A 17,856-nucleotide genomic window follows, 5' to 3' on the forward strand; every position below is an offset into this window, starting at 1 on the left:
CTCAATATGTACATATGATCATATAAAATGGTGCTAATTTAAATGAACTCCAAGATATGAAAACAAGAGGTTTTTCTTTGTTGTTAATGTCCTATGTTAAGTTATTTATTCTTTCTTGCATTTTTTCCTATCGTTTATCCCCTATTTTCACTGTATTTGATTTTGGTATGCAGACTATTGTATATATGTTTATCTGAATTAGGGAAGGGAAGAGGAACAACAAAATGGTAAGACAAAGGACAAAGAGTGAACCAATGCAACAGCGATATTCACAAGACAATATGTTAGAAATGAACTGTACAACTTTAGGGTATGGGGAAGAAGGAAAGTGGGCGAAAAATGAGGGAGAGGGTAACAAATTTGACAAGAAATGTACTCAAAGTATGTAACTGTAACCCCTCTGTACATCATCTTGATAATAAAATTAAATTTTTAAAAAGGATACTTATTTATGTTAAGCAAAGATCTGAATTAATGATACATTAAGCAAAACAAAAATTATAAATATTTTTTAGTATATCAATCAGATAGCCTCACAAACAGCCAAGTGTGTGTCTTCAGTTAAAATATGTACAAGGTTCCAGGGTAAATGGTTGTTTTCAATATATACAGAATTCCATACTACAGTCCTTTCAGCAGAACTGACTGCACATAGAACCACCTGAAAAGTTTAAAGATCACATTGCAGGCTATGACATCAGTCTCTAAAGACCAAGATTAGGCAACAAGAGTGTTAAAACTTTTCAGGAGATTTTACTTTGTAGCCAAATTTGAAAAACACTGTCAAAACCAGAAGCAGAATTAGCTCAACAACCCAACCTACAGAGTCTTACGATTTGGGGCTTTGAATGTAGTTTTTACTGATTACTTAAGAAACAACGATGAATAGCTCCCAGACTCAGAGTTCAAGCCCCATGACAGACAAAAAAAAAAAAGAAAAAGAAATAAAGAAAGAAACAATAATGAGAGCTTCCAGGTGAGTAAAGAAGACTAATATAAAAATATACAATTTAACATCTACTTAGACTCCAACCCGTAGAACTGGAAATAAAGCTCTGAGGAAACAAACCAATAGACAAAAAGAATAAACCCATGGGACAAAGAACATGGGACAGGAAATGAACTTAACTCAATAAAAAGAGACTTTGGAAAATAGAAAGTACAGAGGCAGATTATAAATGACTGAAAACTAAGGAAATGATCATGATGCATGACACTAATGACACACTGTCTCAGAAATGTTCAATTGTCAAGAATTGGAATACCAGGCCACTGTGGACCAGGGTATAGAGAAGAGCCAAGGAGGAGAAGAGGATGAAAGTTTGTGCAAGAAGTTTACATTGCCAGATTTCTTCACCAGTCCCTCTGAGTTGGTTCTTTCTCTTACTTCCTATTCCATATCAGACATATTTAAAAATAAATTCAGTGCAATTTAGCTCAACTCAAGACTCTTTGATTTGGCAAGAAGGTAGCTGAAATGGACTTTATTAACTCTTAGAACAAACTTATTGTTCCTGGCAAACTGAGCGTACTAAGAAATCTCTAGAGCTACAGTAACAAGATACACAGAGCAAGGTGTCACTTCTTTTTAAATGACAGTCTTTTCATTCTTATTGGGAAAAACAGAATATCATACAGAAAAGGTTCTTGTGTCCACGGGTCCAATTTTCTCATGCTTGTTTCCTAATGGGAACACTAAGATCCAGAAAAATTATTCCCTTGGATGAATAAAATGTTTTCCATGAAGAATAGAGAAGAAGAAAATAAGAAAAGAAAGTATAGAATTAAGTCAATTAGAGTCCCTAGAAATTCCACTTTTTCTATGAAAACAAAAATAATATTGGGCTTCCATTACTCCAAAGATATCATAAGTGTAAAGGAAAGATTGTTCAGGCCTCTGATTAGGATGAAAATGTAGTGTGTGGCAGGACCTCCAAGTGAGATTTCTGTGTAAGCAGACACAGAGATGGCCTCATGAGATTGAAAGATGTTTATGGTTTAACTTGAAACTTGAATTTCTTTATTGCACTGGTTCTCAAGTGTGGTCTAGCTGTCTGCAAGGTAAAAGCTATTTTCTTAATTATACTAATAGAGCCATATGCCACATAATGGTGTTTTAGTCAACAATAGAGTGCACATATGATGGTGGTCCCATGGAGCTGATAAAAACAAAAAGCTTTTTGGGTTCCTCATTATTTGTGAGAGTATAAAGAAGTCCTAATGATCATATACTCCAAAGAAATGCTGCTTTTTTGGGTCATAACAACTAAAAGAGCTTCAATCATCTTTTAAATAGCGAAAATATAGTACATTTTATTTTAAAGCATTAACCAAAGTACTTCTACATAAACAGCATCTAGTACAAACATAAACAATACAAAATAGAGATATTAAGATGTACCATTATTTAAAAAAAGATGTATCATTATTTTTATAAACCTGTTTTGGTATTTATTTAACAATGTGCTAAGAAGTTAAAAAAAGAAAGACAGAAACTCATGTCTTTCTTGAGCTGTATCCAATAGTAAGGAAAAGACAAAGTTGAACTCATATCAATTTGCTGAGCCCTCACAATGTACTAGGCCTCTTTCTAAGAGCTTACAACTCGCTCTCCCCACTGAGTGCTCCTAACAACACTAGAGAATATACTGAAGCCAAGAGGTTTGAGTAACTTTTGACTGCTGATCAATGGGAGAGCCAAGATCTTCTACTCCCACTCCAAATCAGTAGGTAGACCACAGTGGTCTCATCCAGTGACTCTGGTCTCATCTAGTGACTCTGGCCTTTAGAATCCTCTTCTTCCTCTCAAAACAGAAGGTTTTATTAGTGAAAATGAGGAAAGAGAGAATAGAAATCAGAAAGGCTTTCAAGAACATGCCAGGTCCATAAGGTAGATGGGGTCCCTATTTCTCCCTTCTGTTGTCTTTACATGTGCATTCCTTCAGGGCAGAGTTCTGCTCCCTGCAGTTGTGTTATCTATTCATTTGGAAAATAACACCCTATGTGTGAAGCGCTTCAGGGTAAGATCAGATGGTGGGTTTTTAAGGACTTTTTCCCTGGGGAGGTATGTCACAAGAAATTCTCATAAAGGCAATATGTTCCCTAATTTTCATTATGCAAATATAATTGCCTTACTCAGTCCCTCTTTGTCACCTTATAAAGAAATGGTATTCTTATAGACAAGTTGGTACAAGGGAAGCAGTAAGTCACTTTTCCCAAACCAACAGCTGGACAGAGGGTTGACAGAGGTAGATGACTTGATAATGTTACCTTCAGATACGGTACCACACCAGCATTTAGGTCACAATATGCAATTAGGAAATTATATGTGTGTGATATATATGCATATATGGATATATATGCACATACTATTATTACTATAGTTATGTAACATAATATGTGACACTGTAATAATAATAGTCTTTTGTGGAAGTAATATTTGCCTGCAGCAAGGCCGTTACTTCCTTGTAGACAAGAGCTGATCTGGAAATTTCCTTTGTATTTCTGCTCAAACTCAAATTCTAGTTATTAGAAAAGTGAAGAATTACAAGTATGTTTGTTTTAGTATCATGACAGACTTATTAATAAAAACATTATTTCCAGTCAGTTTCAGACTCAGGCGGGAAAGAGCTAATATTCTGAATGCTAATCAAAATCAGGAGCTTTTCCCATCTATACATTTTTTCTTTTTACAAAAATTTGCTCAAATCTTACAAATTACACAGTCATGATACAAATGTGATCCCAGGATAAAATCTTAACAGTGGTACACAGAAGAGGATGCAAAGGTCATGAGTCTCTGTGACTTGCTCCAAGACTTTCTGAAAGCCTGCTTGGGATTTCTTCATAGATAACAAGGCTGGAATTATTTAGAAGGCACATGACAGTATGAAAACATTACTACGAATATGAAATGATCTTGCCCTACTAAAACCCAGAATCATTTATCTAGTAATTACAAGTTATTTGCACATCCAGATGTCAATGTGTAAGATTCAACTATAACAATAAATGTTCATACTTAAAAATACCTAAAATCATGCCTATAATAAGAGTTTGCTAATAACATAGATTAAGCAACTTCATGTTCTTTACAGTTGGAAATAATATTTAGTATTTGTTAGGTGTATTCCTGTTTATTTATCAATACTGATCTCATAGCTTTCAACTTTAAATGTAAAAATGAATTGCCATTTATATTAGGAGTCTTAACCCTCATAAAACCCAAACAAAAACATCCAGAGAAATTATACTGTACACAGTTTAACCCCAATGTAACAAGTCTCCAGAAAATAAGAGAGTCCTATTTCCTCTGACAAAAGATTAATACATTTAAAATAATCACTTCCATTTAGAAACGGATAAAAGGGTAAAGCAGGAGAGGGGACTGATCTCACTTTTGCAAATTTAAACAAGTGATTATCCCCTCTAGTAGATAAGGACAGTGAAGCTAGAGAGGTGATGTTAATTGCCCTAGCCCTGATTAACAGGGAAGTTAGGATTGATTCTGCCTCTCAGACAATAATGGTAATCTCTTAAGAAAAATGAATGACCACAACATAACTCGAATAAAAGTCACTGCTGAAATGCCCAGAATCTAAGTTCTCTTCATCGTAAAAGACTTTGTTGGTTACTAAAAGTAAATTCACTGGATAAAGTAATTGCTGAGGACTGATCCAGATGAACACCAGCTTTTTTTTTTGGGGGGGGGGGGCGGGGGGTGAGGTCCGTCCTTCCTTCCTTTATTTGTTTCTTCCTTCGTTCCTTCCTTCCTTACTTCTTTCCTTCCTTTCTTCCCTTCCTTCATCTCTTTCTCCTGTTGCTCTTGTGCCTGAGTCTTGAACTGTCTCTGAGCGTTTTTGCCTATGGCCAAACAAGCTAGACATGGTGGTAAGTCATACTTGCAATCTCAGGTATATAGGAGGGAGAAGTAGGAACACCAATAAGGGGCTAGACCCAGGCAAAAATAGAAAACAGGGCTGGGAATATGGCCTAGTGGCAAGAGTGCTTGCCTCCTACACATGAAGCTCTTGGTTTGATTCCCCAGCACCACATATATGGAAAACGGCCAGAAGGGGTGCTGTGGCTCAGGTGGCAGAGTGCTAGCCTTGAGCAGGAAGAAGCCAGGGATGTGCTCAGACCCTGAGCCCAAGGCCCAGGACTGGCCAAAAAAAAAAAAAAAAAAAAAACAATTGAGAAAATAACCAAAGTAAAAAATGGCTAAGGTCTTGACTCGTGTGCCAGAGTGTTTGACTATCAAACTCATGGTCCTGAGTCCAAAATCCACTTACTATGCATCAAAAAAGAAAAAAAGCATTTAGTTTACCTGGTTCAGTGAGGTTATCCATGTAAAGAACTTAGCATAGTGCCCATCACATAGGAAGGATTCAATTTGGAATTGCAATTAGCAATGCTCTAAGTATATTCTTTTGGAACACCTGTAATTTTTCACTAGAATGTATGCTTCTATAATTTATTTATGTAAGTATGTTTCTTTTAAGAAAAGACTCAACTAGTTTTTTCCAATAGTTACAAAAAGGAAATAAAGGTAAATTTAAATCAGAAAAAAATATAGGAAATCCCTTAAGAATAAGAGGGGAAATTTAGCAGAATTTTCTCTCAGTAGAAAATGACCACACGTATGACAGCCTGTAACTACAGTGATCATAGGTCCTTTGTATAGTTGAGCATGATCAATTCAATATGGTGCCTACAAGTTAAGAATATTCATACCGTATATGTAGCATCATGCACAAATAAATACAATGTCTTTCTTTATATAAAAAAGAATATTCATTCTGAATATAAATTACTTCAAAGATACAGATCAGGAAGGTCACCTAGGGAAAAGGATAACAGAGACAAACTTTGGAATTAACTCGAAAGGAGATATGAAAAAAAAATGAGTATTTCCCCAGTAGAAAAATTCACAATGCAAATCAGAGAGGAGAAAGCATAGAAAATCTCTGCAGTCTTGCTGAGAGCCAATCGAAGCAAACCATCACTAACACTCTGGTTCATTTCATACAGCTTATGGTTTTTCCTTAAGCTATCATCATATTTAAGGATATTAAGTACTACTGTTTTTATATTAATAATATTATATTTCAAATATGTCGAGGTATCTTATAGATCAGTATTATGCCCTTGCTTTACTATTGTACACTATTCCAAAAAGGTTTTATCTTAAAAGAAATATTTTATAATAATTTTCTGTCTTTCTGTTTAGTTTCTATTTCCACTTTATATCAAGTTGAGTCTCTTTTTTAACTTACAAAAACCAAATACACATAATACTTCCTGTTAGTGCTCTACTACCATACTATGGTTCACCATTGTCAATCACTTGAACTTATGCACAGTAGAATCTCATATTCTGGAGAAATGAGATTGCTGACTTAAGTTTTAAAAGAGAACGTGTTCACCTACTCTTGAGTGAATAGCACCACGTGTTTCCCATCCCTTTTCTTGCTACTGCGTTCATTGAACACCTCTTACAAGAATAAAACACAAACTTGTGGTAAGACCAAATAGAACATTCTGGGACTATGTTTTGAAGCAAAACCATTCATTTAATGTCAGGAGATTTAATACTACCATTTCACCATGAAAATAATTACAGATGAATGTTCTGGCCAGGACTAATTGTCTTTGAAGTTCTCTAAGTTCAAACATTATAAATGGGTATCTGACAAACTCTACCTTATCAAAATGTTACAAAGGAAACAAATTGTGGGCAAGACCCAATCTTTTTTGGCTTGTATCTAAAATCAAAGCTGTAACTTTACACATAATTAAAAACTATTCAACAATCTGTTATTAAGACAGCTAAATTTGAGGGTCTAACCTTTGTCGTATTTTACAGTCATCAGGGTGAAAACATAATTGCTAAGTGACAATAGGCACTTAGTAATCAAAATCAGAACAGTCAATGAGTGAACTCTTTTCTAGTGATGGTTTTATGATATGTGTTCACTTTCTGTACCAAAAAATACAGCTGTAAAAACAAATATCATAGCTGACAGAAATGAAAAAAAAAATCTAAGAAGTTTAGAAGAACGTGCATTTGCACCTGGGTGAGTCCTATGGCGTGTTTAGAAGTTGGAACATTAAAAACTGAATTTTTCTCAGTGAGCTAGGAACTTCATCCAACCAAACCAAACAGAGCTACATACAACATGCTGCTCCTTCTGCCTGGAAAAGCTTTCACTCTCCCTGCTAGTTCACTTCAACCCACCCTGTGGGACATTTCCTTGGTGATGTCTTTCCTGCCTCACCAGATCCCAACTTTCTGTGTCATATGCATACCTTTCCCCTACAGCACATGTTACAGCTGAAGCTTGACATTATTATGTGGGGCTATTTGATCAGTTCTCTCCCATTAGAGGATAAATGTTCAGAGGGCAGGGAAGTGAGAAGGTTTGTTCTTCTCCTTACAGTCTCAGAACGTAGGGTAGAGCCAGGCATACATTTAACATGTGTTTATGGAAGGATAAAAGGAAAGGGCTGGGTGATAAGTAGTGGCAGTTACTTAGTGAAATAGTTACTAGTATTACTAGGTAATAATGTGATTCAAATTCTACTCCAGGCCATGCACGAGAGTGTGGTATGTTACTATTAAGTCACTACCAATCATATTTGGTTCCCTTCTGTCTCCTCTCTTCCTTTGCTCCTCTTGCTGTAGGGAACATGGACTGGAACATGAACACAGGACTGGCACAGAATCTAGTACTGAACATCTACATTTACTTCAGAACTGCTTTATTCATCCGGAACATCACATTGTGCTTTTAAGCAACAGGGTTGGTAGTCATACTGACATTTCAGTGAAGGCTGTCAGGGGACTGGTTTCTAGCCAGAGTGAGTGTCATACACTATGGCAGCCATTAAGAACCAGTGTGTCCATGGAAGAAAGTAAAGCTTGTGAGGATCACGATCTCTCCCAATGAACACATAGGTAACTGGGGCAAAGTCTGCTTGTTCTATAGCCAACATAGGGCTGGTAAAGCTAGGGATTCAAGGGCAGGAGGAGCCAGGGAGAAGGAGAGAGAGTAGGGGGTAACAGTTCTCAGCAAGCCCTCACTTCTTTGCAGACACAGCCACAACCATCTTGCTCATACACCCTGACCTTAGTACTTGTTAGTCAGGTGTTACATTCGCAAATCAATAAACATAATTCACCACATTAACGGAGCTAAGACCAAGAATCACATCTTCATCTCAGTTGATACTCAAAAAGCCTTCGACAAAATACAACACCCATATATGTTAAAAGCCCTGGAGAGACTAGGAATAGAAGGAACATTCTTTAAAACAATAAAAGCCATATACAACAGACCAACTGCTAATATCATATTAAATGGGGAGAAACTGAAACCATTTCCCCTAAAATCAGGAAGAAGAAAGGATGCCTACTTTACCGGCTTTTGTTCAACATTGTGCTGGAATCCCTAGCCATTGCAAAAAGGCAAGAAGAGGGCATTAAAGGGATCCACATTGAAAAAGAAGAAATCAAACTATCCCTACTCACAGATGACATGACCTTATACCTGAAGGACCCAAAAAGCTCAGTCACCAAACTCCTAGGACTATAAAAACATTTTGGCAAAGTAGCAGGTTACAAAATCAACCCACAAAAATCAGCAGCTTTTCTGTACACCAGCAATGTACAGCAGAAAAGGAAATTATGGGAAAAAATACCATTTTCAATAGCTAAAAAAAGAATAAATTACCTAGGGATTAACCTAACTAAAGATGTGAATGACCTATTTAATGAGAACTATAAAAATCTAAAAAGGGAAATCAAAGAGGACACAAGGAGAAGGAAAGACCTCCCATGCTCATGGGTAGGCAGAATCAATATAATGAAAATGGCCATATTGCCCAAAATGTTATGCAAATTCAATGCAATCCCCATCAAGATCCCAGCTACATTCTTCACTGAAATAGAGAAAAACACCCACAAATTCATATGGAACAACAAAAGACCTAGAATAGCCAAAGCAATTCTAGGCAAAAGAAGCAGCGCAGGAGGTATCACAATACTAGATTTCAAGCTCTATTATAGAGCCATCATAACAAAAACAGCCTGGTACTGGCATAAAAACAAACCTGAAGATCAATAGAATAGGATAGAAGACCCAAAAATAAATCCGCATATTTACAGTCAGCTGATATTTGACAAAGGAGCTAAAGACATACAATGGGAAAAAAACATAGCCTCTTCAACTACTGATGCTGGGGAAATTGGGCAGCCACATGTAGAAAACTCAAAGTGGACCCTAGTCTATCACCATGCACCAAGATCAACTCAAAATGGATTAAAGACCTTAACATCAGACCTGAAACCCTGAAACTACTGAAGGACCAAGTAGGAGAGACACTAGAACTTATAGGCACAGGTAGGAACTTCCTGAACAGAGTCTCAGGGGCACAAGAGATAGGGGAGAGACTGGACAAATGGGACTACTACAAAATAAAAAGTTTCTGCACAGCTAAAGACATGGCCACCAAACTAGAAAGACAGCCAACCATATGGGAAAGGATCTTCACCAGCACAGCAACAGACAAAAGCCTAATATCCATCATCTACAGAGAACTCAAGAAACTAACCCCCTCCAAACCCAGTAAACCAATTATTAAATGGGCAAAGGAGCTAAAGAGAGACTTCACAAGAGAATAGATAAAAATGACAAAGAAACATATGAGGAAATGTTCAACATCCCTGGCAGTAAAGGAAATGCAAATAAAAACAACCCTGAGATACCACCTCATTCCAGTTAGAATGGCCTATACTCTGAAATCAGGCAACAACAAATGCTGGAGGGGATGCAGGGAAAGATGAACACTTCTCCACTGTTGGTGGGAATGCAAACTAGTACAACCACTTTGGAGAACAGTATGGAGGTTCCTCAAAAAGCTCAGCACAGACATACCCTATGACCCAGCCATACCACTCCTAGGCATCTATCCTGATCAACAGGTCCCAAGATACCATAAAAGCATCTGCACAACCATGTTTATCGCTGCACAATTCACAATAGCCAAAATATGGAAACAACCCAGATGACCCACTACAGATGAATGGATCCAAAAAATGTGGTACCTGTACACAATGGAATACTACATCGTGATTAAAAATGATAAAATAATGGTATTCGCAGGGAAATGGTCATATCTTGAACAAGTAATGTTGAGCGAGACAAGCCTAGAACACAGAGAACAAAGGCGCATGGTCTCCTCAATATATGATTGTTGGGGGGTGGCCGGGAGAACAGTAGAGACCAGGTCTGCAAAATAACAAACTTCTTTTCAAATGGTATTTCCACGTGTTTGGGTCAGTGGCTTTACATTATGTATCTAAAATCAAACAACTACTAAACAAACATAAAAAGGTCTAGGATATATCTATCAGAGGATCATAATAGCTCAACAGCTATGTACATATGATTATATAAGATGAGGCTAAGCAAAATGAACTCCAAGAGAAGGACACAGGAGGATTCTATTGTTGTTACGTTTAATATTCTAGGTGAATTTCCTTTGAAGTACCCCCACGTGGTTACTATATGTGATTTTGGTACAATGGATATTGTATATATGCTTACCTGAACTAGGGAAGGGAAAGAAAAATGAGGGAGGGTGTAACAAATGTGACAAGAAATGTATTCACTACCTTATTATGTAACTGTACCCCCTCTGTACATCACCTTGTCAATAAAATTTAATTAAAAAAAAGAAGTCAGGGGTTGGGGATATAGCCTAGCGGCAAGAGTGCCTGCCTCGGATACACGAGGCCCTAGGTTCGATTCCCCAGCACCACATATACAGAAAATGGCCAGAAGCGGCGCTGTGGCTCAAGTGGCAGAGTGCTAGCCTTGAGCGCGGGAAGAAGCCAGGGACAGTGCTCAGGCCCTGAGTCCAAGGCCCAGGACTGGCCAAAAAAAAAAGAAGTCAGGTGTTACTATGTTTTCTGGCACTTCCTGTGTTGGTAAGAAGACCAAAGACAGCTATGTAGTCTTCACATAGGCTTCATTTTAAGGGCAGTTTCAAGGGTACAGAAAATTCAGAAGGAAGCAGAGCTCCACTGTACTGCTGCTTTCTCCCCTGCACAGTTCATAAAACATCTACAAAGATTCCAAAAGAACTGCCAAAAATATTCTAAAAGCTGTTCTAGTTGTTTCTAATTAATTGACCATTTTTCTATTTTAGGTAAGTATTAGCACTAATTATTTTATTTATTTTTTTCAAATTTTTATTATCAAACTGATGTACAGAGAGGTTACAGTTTCATACGTTAGGCATTGGATACATTTCTTGTACTGTTTGTTACCTTGTCCCTCATATCCCCCTCCCACCTCCCCCTTTCCCTTTCCCCCCCTGAGGTGTTCAGTTCACTTACACCAGTTTTGCAAGTATTGCTTTTGTAGTTGTTTGTCTTTTTTACCCTGTGTCTCTCAATTTGGGTATTCCCTTTCAATTTCCTACTTCCAATACCAGTATACACGGTTTCCAATATACTCAGATAAGATTACAGAGATAGTATAGGTACAGCCACAGGAAGGTGATACAAGAACATCATCAATAATAGAAGCTACAGATACACATGGGACGTTGAAAGTAGTTACAACTGTGATATAACAATTGTCTCCATAACATGGAGTTCATTTCACTTATGTGTTCATAAGGGTATAGCTATTGGGCCTTGTGATGCTCTGCTATGAGTTGCCTAAACCTGTACTAATTATTCCCAATAAGGGAGACCATAGAGTCCATGTTTCTTTGGGTCTGGCTCACTTAGTATAATTTTTTCCAAGTCCTTCCATTTCCTTACAAATGGGACAATGTCATTCTTTCTGATAGAGGCATAAAATTACATTGTGTATATGTACCACATTTTCCTGATCCATTCGTCTACTGAGGGGCATCTGGTTGGTTCCAGATTCTCACTATGACAAATTGTGCTGCGATGAACATTGTTGTGCTGGTGTAGCACTAATTATTTTAAATAACTTCATTTTTAGTTGATGTTGAAAGCAGAAAATTTAATAAATACTGATGGAAAGGAAAAGGAAATTTCAACCATAAATCTTTGTATTTTGATTATTCTTCTATTTTTAATAAAGTATAAAAGGTGTATTTGAATACATTTTCAGTGTTTTTATATATATTTAACTTTTAAAAACAAAACAATATATTTAACTTTTAAAAACAAAACAGCATTCTACTTATTATTTTTGTAAAACGATGGCAATGATCTGTGCAATGAATAACTTGGGCCCCCTTGTACTGTATTAAGTATCCTTCAACATTTCTCTGAGAAGGAACCATAACATTTCATTTTGTTGACAACCATCAGCTTTTTTAACCAGGATCTCCTAGCTTTGGACATTCAATATATATTTGTGAAACTACAAGTATCTTATTTTCCCCATTCACTCTTTGACACATCTTTAAAGAACGGTACTTTGTAGGGTGGGAAAACGAATGCAGTAACACACTAGATAATTCATTTTAATCTTTATACAAGATCCTAATGTTGGCAAGGCAGGAGAGAATAGCTCTGCCACGACCCTTATTTAACTTGGGGCGGATGTGCACAGTCCAAGGGCAGCAAAGTGATAAATAGATTCTGGCAGCGCCTTCTCCCTACCTTGAGTAGTATTACAGTGTGTCATTGGAGTGGCTCATTTAGAACAGGAAGCCAGAGACACTGTGTGGTGTTCTCCCAGGGTAAGCTCACAGATACCTCATAGAAGGCTTTGGCACAAGTTGCAATAGGCACACAGAAAGTGGCTTTATTTTTAAGGCTCAAATTCAGCTGAAAGCTTTGCAGGGAATACAGTGAAGGGAGTGCTGGACTTAGGGTAAAATAGCTGGTTTATTCTTGCTTCCACAGTACACAAAAGCCTTACTGATGAGTCCAGCAGTCATCTGCTAATCTTACACCTTAAAATAAGTAATATACACAAGCCCTCATTAACATGGAGTCTTCACTCTGAAGGGAAGGGTATTTGGGAACGTGGATTTCTAATTCACACTGAGTTACCCTGTTTCCACACTCTACTGCAATTCAGTGTAGCTAGTGCAATTCAGCAAAGAAGCTTTATCAACAAAAGCAGCCAAATACCATGTTTCCAGTGTGATACTTCAAAATCACAGCAGTCAGTTCTGTGGTATACAATTTTACCTTCTAAGTGGCTGTTTTAGTTTTAGAGTATAGGGCGTATGGTGGGGGAAAATGCCACCTTTGTTTGTAGATTTTCTGATTACCTTTTCTCCCAAATGGAAAAGGCTTACTAGTGAGATTCCCTTCCCCACTTCCCATCCAGTAATAAAAGTAATCCCGAATGATACTATAAAAATCCATACAACAGAGAAAAGAAACAAGAAAGTGAGAAGATGAACTTTAACCCCAACATCCAAAGATGGGCATTATTAAAAGGTGGGGTAACTAGTGTATATTGTTAGAAATTGATATTTCCCTGACACAAGTACTTGAAAAATGTGATACTCTTGCTTTGTAACCTGCCTACTTTAATGATGCATATTCATCTTTCTGTGTCAATCAATGCTCATTTTTTTAACAACTGGATAAGTAGCTAGTATTTTAATACTCTTAAGGTCCTAATACGTTTTGTTTTTATTTTGACAATTAAATTCATAAGGTTATTTGAGGGGAGTCATGTGTTTCAATATTGACATGTGGCCTTTTTCTAAGGAGGGACACTTCTTTGTGGACATTAAAATAAACAACCATTTATAGCAACAAAATTCTGCATAAGCAAATATGAGTATGCACAACAAAAACAAAAATAAAACCATTAAAATGTCTAAAAAAACTGTACTTTCTTAGAGCTGGTTTTATCAGTTGTTTACTTTTGAAATGAATTACAGTTTTTGTGTTACTTAACGTATGCTACTTAACATGTGAAAATAAAAAGATCAGACGGTTTGTACAAAGCAAAAGCATTAAAAGCAAAATCCAATTAAACTCAATAAGCTGTGCTTTATTCTTTGCTAATTTGAAAATAAATTATGAAACGTGAAAGTCAATTCTCAGAATCTCCCCTCCCCCTTTCTGTACTTTTTCTCTTCTGTCTCTCTAAAGGTATTGAGAGTTGAACTCAAGGCCTTACACTTGCTATGAGGAGCTCCACTCTAGCCCAGAAGTCTTAACTAGTATCCAAAATGATAAGAGAAGAAAGGGGTATGGACAAATTTTAAAAACTAAGAATATTTAAGTGACCAGGCACTGGAGGCTCATACTGATGATCCTAGCTACTCAGATGGCAGAGATCAAGAAAATGGAGCTCCAGGCTAGCCTGGATAAAAATTCATGAGAGCTATCTCAGTGAATAGGTGGATGTGGTAGTATACACTTGCCATCCCCGCTGTAAGAGAGATTTCAGATCATTTTCCATTTTCACTTGCTATCAGTCTTCTCCTTCATTACACCCTTTTTCCTTCCTTCTTTCCTTCCCTTTTGATTCTTGTTGCTAATTCTTCCTTTCCACTTATCAACCCTACTATATCTGCCCTGTGTTGCTGGTTGGTTTTATACTCCATAAATGTCTGTACAAGATTTAAATTTTTCATGTCTTCTGCTAAATATTCACACATGGAAAGGAGCAAACTTCCCTCCTGAGGTGGATACCATTGTCTTCCTTAATGGCTTTAGAATAAAAATATGTCCCATTGGGGCTCTTTTTAGACAAATCACATTGGTATAGCAGGTAGGCTAGATTCTATGGTGGATGTCAGTGAAGAGGAGCAATTATATGCCTTAGAAATTAGATGTGAATTGTATTTCAATTGTTATTCATTCCTTTATTTGTTTGGTTATAAATTCAAAGAGGCTATTTCTTTTTGATGGTGATTGATTGTTAGATAGATAGGCAGATTCTTATTGTATAATGCAGAAATCTTTCTTAGAATCATGGTACATGGAATTATCTCTTTTGACTCTAACAGCTGGCCAACTATCTTCTGTCATGGAAATGTAGTTGGTATATAATCATCAATATTTTTATGGTTCTTACATTTTTGTTTTTATACACTAAGGTTCTCTAAAGCAGAACACAGTTCTGTTTATATTATATGTACATGACAGAAATAAATCTGCTATTTTCTCCTCTAGAAATTCACAAACTTTGAATGTTAACTCATTTTCCATTGCTTGGATAAAGCTAATTTTCACTGTTTGGATAACATCTACAAGGATTGATCTGGTCCCTATAAGTTACTTGCATCATGTTTTGTTCCTGGTAGTAAATAGCATGTGGGTGAAGCTGATATCAAAAACATTTCAAATTCTAGGGACCATCTTTGGATTGTTCTTTTGAATATCAGATCAAGAAGCCAAAAGGAAAAAGTAGAAGACAGGCAAGGTCTGGTGGCTCACATCTATAATTAGCTACTCAGAAAGCTGAGATTTGAAGCCAAGCCAGGCAGAAAAATTCCTTATTTTATCTCCAACTCACCAGCAAAAAAGCCATAAGTAGAGATATTGCTCATGTGGTAGAGAGCCAGTAATTGGGCTGAACAAAAGCCAAGTGAAAGAATGAGGCCCCAAGTTCAAGCCCCAGTACCAGCACCAAAAAAGAAAGTAACAAAAGAAAATGGAGAAGACATTGTTTTCCTGAAAAAGATTTGTAGACATAAGTGGGAAAAATTACAGGCATGTGCAAGATTATTTGTAAGAGAGGAAAGAAAGGATGGGGGCAGTTTTATAGTAAAAGGCATAATTTTTTAATGACATTTAATGAAACCTGATCCTAAAAAGTGTTGTTTTTTTAATCTTAATTTTCATGAATTTCAAGAGAAAGTTGCTGTCACAGTTTTAACTTTTCACTTGGACACCCAGGCTAGTTGTTGTTTGTATATACAAAGAAGCCTTTATATATATACACATTCAGTTATTTTCTTTGGGTTGGAAAAAAATCCTATCTTCTAAAGTAGGTGTTTTCTATAGTATCAAGGTTGATGAAAACCATACCCTTGAACAGGAAGTTCAAAAGACAGAATGGCAGGCAAGAGCTGAGCCATCTGGATGGAAACATGTTACCATCTTGAGAGGGCCAAACCACTGACAAGAGCACACCATTATTTATGGAAAGATCTGCTTCCTGGCTCTTGTCAGCCGCGTTCCCAAGCCACTGCTGGGCTGAGGGAGCGTGCTGATATCTGCCTGGCCTTGTGTCCTCATAACTGTCAGGAGCAGAGGTGCTGGTGAAGCAGCAGGAGGCAAACAGGGTGGATGGACCAATCAGGCTCCAAAGAAGGAACTGAAAAAGCTGTGAGGAAGAAAGGGCCTGCCAACTTTGAGCATTTTGATATAATTCTCCATCCAACTTAATGAATCTTTAAATGGTGATGAGCGAGGAGGGGCTGAGGCTCCTCTGCAATATTTCTCTGTGCTGGCTCAGAGGAGGCTGCTGGCCAAATTGAGTTTATCCAACGTGCTTTTCCACTGGCCTTTTTAAATTTGAGAAGACATTATTTTTTCTTTCAGCACCAAAGAGGGACCTAGAAACAACAGGCTTAATAACTTCACATATTAATGCACCAGGAGTCATTTTGTATGTTGCTGAAAGTATGCCAAGGAAAGGTCTAAGAATGTAGTTCAGCGACAAGACACTAATACTGGAGCACCCACCGGCATCACAGAAATCACAGCATCCTTCTGCAAGCAAGACCTTCCTTTGTAATTCTTAGGGATTATAGGTTGGGATAGGGATACACACATATGAAGGTTGTCTAAATAAGTTGGAACGCATTCAATTTTAAGATCTCATAGGGTGGACAGGAAAAATAACAGTATAAAAATAGAAGTTTTTTTATATGCACTTATCTCCACCACTAAAACAGTGTCTCAAGATAATATTAATATGATTCCTTTAAGTGAAAGACAAGGTCATATCTCAATTTTAGGATCTAACTTTCACTTCTCCATTTATCAAATCCACAAGTTTTCTCAAAAGAGCATGCATGGGAAACCCAGTAACATTTATACCCTAGCTTGACAAATGCTCAGTTGTCTCAATATATTAGAAGCTTATTCTATCTTTCCTGGACTTACGAACATTTCTTTCAAAGGATAAATGAACATTAATCTTGGCAAATCTTCCCATATTAAGAATGAGGCAAAGAACAATAAAGGCAACTTATATAAAAACACGTAAACTGCTTTACTAGTTTTCTGGATTTCACCTTCAAAACTCATACCATCTTTCTTAGTGTTAAAACACTTAAGTATTACTTAAATCCTACATGACAGCTCTGTGTGCTCTGATCATTTTTAAGCTCCAGCATATTTAGAAGCATCATAAAGGCAAGAACATGGAAACCACCATAGGTGTGTGCTATGGTTAGGACATAAGTTGTCCCCAATAAGCTCACATGTTAAAGGTCTGGGTGCCAGCTTTGGGGAGTGATTGGATGCTGAGGGCTCTGACCCAAGCAACGAATTAATCCTTTGAGAGATTCATAATAAGATGCCATTATGGACATGTGATAGGAGGAAAGAGATGGGTCCTAGTTGGAGGAAGCAGGTCCCTGAAGGTGTGCCCTAGGAAAATACCTAATACCTGGCCCCTTCCTACCACACTCTGCTTCCTGGCTGCCATGAGATGAGCAGCCTCTGCCACACACTCCTGCCACACAGACTGGTAAGTAATAGTTTTTGGGGTTTTTTTTTGGCCAGTCCTGGGCCTTGGAATCAGGGCCTGAGCACTGTCCCTGGCTTCTTCCTGCTCAAGGCTAGCACTCTGCCACCTGAGCCACAGCGCCCCTTCTGGCCGTTTTCCATATATGTGGTGCTGGGGAATTGAACCAAGAGCTTCATGTGTAGGAGGC

The 17,856-nt window shown here is 37.4% G+C and overlaps 1 protein-coding gene and 1 long non-coding RNA gene across 2 annotated transcripts in view; one reads left to right on the forward strand and one right to left on the reverse strand.

The window, feature by feature from the left end:
• The window catches only part of Scfd2 (sec1 family domain containing 2), a 304,249-nt gene that overhangs the window by 139,310 nt on the left and 147,083 nt on the right, over positions 1-17,856 (reverse strand). The window lies entirely within an intron of this gene.
• LOC125364691 lies at positions 3,413-13,831 on the forward strand. Its single transcript, XR_007213557.1, has 3 exons — positions 3,413-3,426; positions 12,024-12,028; positions 12,359-13,831. It is a non-coding gene; the product is annotated as an uncharacterized LOC125364691 (long non-coding RNA).

Source organism: Perognathus longimembris, chromosome 16, assembly GCF_023159225.1.
Source record: "Perognathus longimembris pacificus isolate PPM17 chromosome 16, ASM2315922v1, whole genome shotgun sequence".
Taxonomy (NCBI): domain Eukaryota; kingdom Metazoa; phylum Chordata; class Mammalia; order Rodentia; family Heteromyidae; genus Perognathus; species Perognathus longimembris.